The sequence below is a fragment of the Phyllostomus discolor genome, chromosome 9 (genome assembly GCF_004126475.2).
Source record: "Phyllostomus discolor isolate MPI-MPIP mPhyDis1 chromosome 9, mPhyDis1.pri.v3, whole genome shotgun sequence".
NCBI lineage: Eukaryota > Metazoa > Chordata > Mammalia > Chiroptera > Phyllostomidae > Phyllostomus > Phyllostomus discolor.
This window is the reverse complement of record NC_040911.2, coordinates 10,913,412-10,919,195: the sequence shown is the minus strand read 5'-3', so window position 1 is coordinate 10,919,195 and position 5,784 is coordinate 10,913,412.

Here is a 5,784-nt window from a genome sequence, read left to right as displayed (position 1 = left end):
GACATTAGACGTTTGGCCTTCAATGCGCTAGAAAGCGAGCGCGACAGAACCTGTATCCCAATACTAACGGGGGTGCTGTGTGGACAGCACCTACTAGGAGCCTGGCGCTGGGCTAACAACCTTGCTCACGGGGCTCTGGCGAGGGAGGGGCTGTCCTCAGCCTGTCCCAGAGGAGGGAACCGAAGGCCAAGGCCTGCCTGCCTCGCCCAAGGCCACAGAGCACATTGGAGGGCCAGGGTGGCTCCTGGGTTTGGGCCCCACGGACTGACTCCAGGGACGCAGCCTCGGGACGCAGCCTCGGGACCTTGCTGGTGCCGTCTGCGTGCTGGAACGCAGCGCAGGGAGGAGCTGGCACGCATGGTCCTGCCCCCGGGGCTCAGCAGGGCTGGAAAGGCGAGTCCCCATCTCTGAACAAGGTCAGAAGCACCCGCTCTGGTGAGCAAGGATCGCCAGGGAGCTGTGCGTTTGGCTGGCCACGTTAGTTTCCACGTAAAACCGTTAACAAGGGTTGTCAGCGGAGCCTCTGGGGGTTCACCCGCAGTCACCAACCATCCCCTTTCTACCACACGCCTCAGGGTGTGGGTGTGAACGGGGATGTCACCGAGGGCCCTGAGAAAGTCCAGAGTGTTTCAGTGACCCAGCGTGCCTTGGGATGCACTGCCTGTGGAAAACCGTCCTCGGTCTGTCCCTCCTTTTCCATTCTTGACTTTGCTGCCCATCCCCTTAAGGGACTTGAACCTGAGAGTACTCGACCGGGAGGACTGATTTGCAGCTGATCTGGGCATAAATACACACACTTTCCTTTTCCCCTTTGTCTGTTCCTCATTTTTCATCATCGAGTCCTGCTTCTCTTCATACATACAGGTAAGTGGGTGAGATTTGACTGCCTTCCAGATAGATATGAGTGTTCCAACAGATACCAAGTACTAAACACACCGAATCCAAACGACAAAAGAGCCCTCGCGTGGAGAAAGCCCCGCCTGCCGTCTCCTGTGGGCCGTGGTCCCATCGCCTCCTTTCAGGTTCATTTCCCTTGTTTTCCCGCCTATTGTCAGTGTAAACATTGCCAAATGCAGCTGCGCTCCGTGGCTTTGGGATGTCCACAGACTCTCTTGCCACAGCGGCGTGCCCACGTGTTAGCTGTCTTGCACGCTTCCCCAGCCATGTCTACAGTGAAGCGTGTGCCGCTCTCCTGCCGCAGGCCCCCTCCGGGCCCCTTGCCAGGAAGAGCCCCCGTTAGCCAGCTCATCCTTCTGGCTTCGCCGGCCTGGGCCCAGGCTTTGCAGGGAGCAGAGGACATGAATTCTGTGTTTGAGGATGCCTTTCTCCCCCGTCCTGCTGGACCAAATTACATGTCCATTTCAATTTCTTTTGTTGTTGTTTAATTTTTGTGTTTTTTTAATCCTCATCCAAGAATATGTCTTTATTGATTTTAGAGAGTGAGGAAGAGGAAGAGAGAGGGGAAGAAATATTGATGCAAGAGAGAAACATCAATCAGTTGCCCCCACCCCGTATGTGCCCTGACCAGGAATTGAACCCGAAACCTTTTTGTGTGCAGGACGATGCTCCAACCCACCGAGCCACCTGGCTGGGACCGTTTCAATGTCTTTCGGCCAGGGCTTCTGAGTCTTGGCACCACTGAGACTGGGGGACATGGGGGAACAGATCCTTCTCTGCTGTTGGAAGGTGTCCTGGGAACGGTTGGATGTTTGCGGCAGCGTATCACCTGGCTGCAGCCTCCTAGGTGCCACCAGCAGCATCACCCAAAATGGTGACACCCATACATGTCTCGACATTGCCAAATGTCCTCTGGGGAGCACTGGCCCGGGGAGGGAATTGCTGGGCTGGTGGTTAGAAGCCACCGATGATGTCACAAACACCTTACAGTGCCCGGGACAGCTGGCACAGCAAAGAACCGCCTGGCCCAGGAGGTCACTGGTGCTGTCCAGCCCGGCACTGGGCATGTCCTTCGTGGTGTCTGCAGCCCAGCAGGTTCTTATCTAATACATGCCTCATAAGAGCCTCTCCCTGTGCAAAAAAGGGATTGGAAGGACTCTATAAAAAGTCAGCGCTTTGAAGAGGAAAAGCATGCTTACCCCGAACCTGAGGCCTTCCAAACCTTCTTCTCCATGGAGCTAGCAACCCCTTCAAAGGGGAAGGATAGTGGGAAATCAGGCTCCAGGGGAAGTGACCAGCAGGATGCTGGGGGCCTGATGATCCTCGTAGCCTCAGTGCTGACCCCAGGAGCCCCGGTTCCTGTGGAGTACCCCACGGGGGCCTTCAAAGCCACGTTACAGGAAGGGCAGCAATAAATGAGGCGTGTGCTGCAAGGACAGCCAGGGGCCAGTGCAGGTTCTAGGGCCCACTGCCAGATCTGACCACAGGCCAGACTCGTGACCAGGACCCTCTTGGAGGTTCTGAAGGCCACCTCCTTGTCTCACCTCTCCGGGGGGAGGCGAGACTCCCCTCCCTTTGAACGGAGCTGGCTTGGGGATTTCACAAGCTTGGAGGCATTCGGAACGAGTTTTCTCTGCTGAGAACTCTTCCCTCAACCTGGTTCTCTGAGAAGCAGAAGGAAATGCTGACCTTTGGGGTACGTGGCTCCTCCCTTCGGGGCTCCACGTGCGAACTCGAAGTCAGAAATGCTGTTTTCGGAGACGATCACAGAGAACCGCCCCACCTCACGCCTGGAGCAGGGCCTCACCTGCGCTTTGATTGTCAGAAATTCACCTTCCTGTGTCCACCACACTGCAGCCCAGCCTCTCGCCCCAGGGGCATCTCCCTGTTGACCTGTGCAGCTGGACGTCAAAGGGCTTTCCCAACTTTCTGGAGGAAGGCATTTGCGCTGCTACAAGACCCCCACCCGCGCCTAGCTCAGGAGAGCCCCAGGACCCCACCCTTGCCCCCAGTGCGGGGACACAGGCGCACCGCTGCCATCTGCACACTCAGAACCGCAACGGGCTGCGGAGGCAGAGACTGACGTTACGGAAAGACGTCCGTCAGGCAGAAGCTCCTCCCCGTGGCGTCCCAGGGTGGGAGGCGGGATAATGGCCCCCAAAGGCGCCCGCGTCCTAATCCCTGGGACCTGGGAAGGTTACCTGCCCTGGCGAAGGGGCTTTGGCAGGTATGGTGAACAGTCCCAGGTGGGGAGATTATCTTGGATTGTCTGCATGGTGGATCAACGCCATCACAAGGGTCCTTATGACTGGACTATCGGGGGCACTAGAGAGGAAAGGGGACAAGACGTGGTGGCAGAAGCAGGGGTTGCAGGGACACTCTGTGCAGTCACACATGCAGGAACATGGGCGGCCGTGGAAGCTGAGGAGGCGAAGAAATGGGCTGCCCCCACGGCCCCCACCAGCCCACTGCGGTTCCTCCCAGCACCCGCTCTGCGTCCTCCCCTTCAGAGTCTCCTGAGGCTCATTTTAACCGGATTTCAGCCATAATTACGTGCTGGGAAGATAGGGGAGAAGGGGTGACGCGAGCCCTCCAACTCTTGCTTCTGTCGTCCTGCTCCCTGACCAGCCCAGAATTGTTCTTCAGAACTTTATTCCTTCCCCACCGTGGGGCAAATAAGGAACCTCCCTTACCCAGGACATAGGGAGCAAAACCAGCTTGTTTACGAGGGAGAGGCCCTGCTGCAGATGTGGGGTGGGGCGCTTTGAAAAACTGCCTGCTCCCAGTCCTGACTCAAATACCGCACCACTCAGATCAACGGCCACCCCTGTTGTCCTTCCCAGCCAGTCGCTTCCAGGTGATTTTGTGAGGATCTGTGAGTTAGCATTTGGGAAAGCACTCCTTGAACTCCGACATAAATGAAAAATCTCATGGCTGGAAAATGTGATGTCTTGTCATGAGTCCTTTTAAAATCATGCCCTGGCCTGGCTGGTGTGGCTCAGTGGATTGAGTGCCAGCCTGCAAATCAAAGGGTCACCGGTTCAATTCCCAGTCAGGGAACATGCCTGGGTTGTAGGCCAGGTCCCCGGTAGGGGGCGCTCCAGAGGCAACCACACATTGATGTTTCCCTCCTCTTTCTCCCTCCCTTCCTCTCTCTAAAAAGAATAAATTTTAAAATGCTCTTAAAAAGAATACAGAAAAACTTGTATAAATAAATAAATAAAATCCCAAACGTACTTAAAAATGCATGTTGCTCCACGGTCATAGCTATTAGGTACTTACGTACGTGTAATTCTGTACACATTATGTACATAGCTGCTGTCGCAGAACACATACGAAGTACAGGGCAGAGAGTTAAGTTCATTACGGGCGGGATCTCATTGATTTAGGGAGACAGAGGTCCCTGGGACCAGGGCTCCCCCCGGGGCACGCAAAGCCCCGTGGCTGTGTTTGCGTGGACCCTGGCGTTACCGACAGTGGGAGGAGCTCCTTGCCCAGGGCCAGGCGCGGGGTGGGGACTCGGTGACTGAATGGCTGGCGTTTGACGTCATGGAGACAAACCCTGACTGGAGAGGCCGAGCTTGCGCCCGACAAGCTCAGGCTGATGGCACCGACACCACCCGGTTCTCTGCTCTTCCGGTGATTCGCAGTGGAAACGCCCAGCGACTGGCACCGGTTCCTCGGACCCAGCCCTGTCTCCCTCGTTCTCCGCTCCTCGGGCCTGCGGGCTCTCTCTCCAAGCACGCACCACCCGGGTGGTAAGGCACTGGTGTGGAAGCTATTTTCTGAGTATTGTTTCTCACCCAAGTACAACTGGGAACGGCGTCAAGCACTTCTCAGAAGTGCATTTATGGTTTGGCTCGATTTCTTGGAAAAGGACAAAAGGGAGAAGGGGGACTTTTGACTGTGGAAAAGCAGAGCAAACAAGTAGAGAATGACACAACTTGTGCTCTTCACTAGGTTAAGATGGGGGGGGGGTCTTTGCACATACAAAGCCACCAGGTGGCGCTGTTACTCTCCAAAAGTGCTTTGGGTGTGTGGAAGGGCGAGGTGTGCATGCTGTGGTGTGGTGTGTGCACGGTGTGGTGTGTGTGCTGGTTGCATGCGTGTGGCAGGCAGTGCATGTGTGCACACATGTTGGGGGTCAAAGACAACTTCCCTGTCGTCGACCCACCACCCATCTGCGTGGCAGCCAGTGTCTCTTCTCCCCCATCCTCCCCCATCCATCCGCACCCCCCTTCTCCGTCAACCCACTTGTCTATTCTCTGGCACAAATTAGCAGAGGAGCAAGAAAGCCCAGCGGACATCATGAAACAAACACCGCACCAAAGGCACTTCCCAAGACGCCTTGGGAAGACGTGCGGTCCTCTCTCCTCTGCCACCCTTTCACTCCCTCACTTGCGTTTTCTAGCCCCACCCCCACCCCATTCCTCTCCAGCCCAAAACAGGTTGTGCTTTAGTGCGTCCCAGGAAGGTGGCCCCATCCTTCCAGCCATTTCCTTCTGAAAGGTGTGTTCGTTTGAAAAGAGAGCTCTGGCCCTGGCTGGTGTGGCTCAGTGGATTGAGTGCAGGCCTGTGGACCAAAGGATCACTGGTTGGATTCCCAGTCAGGGCACATGCCCAGGTTGCAGGCCACGTCCCCAGTGAGGGGCATGTAAGAGGCAACCATACGTTCAGGTTTCTCTCCCTCTCTTTCTGCCTTCCTCTCTGTCTAAAAATAAATAAGTTTTTTTTTTAAAAAAAAAGATTATTAAAAATAAGAAAGCAGAGCTCTAGACGAGTCAAGACCTCAGAGAAGGACGCTTGAATGTTGGCTCCCCGGGCGCATTTCATATTAGATCTGGACCTGGAGGATGCTGCCGGTGGGCACCGCCCCCGCCCCCAAAA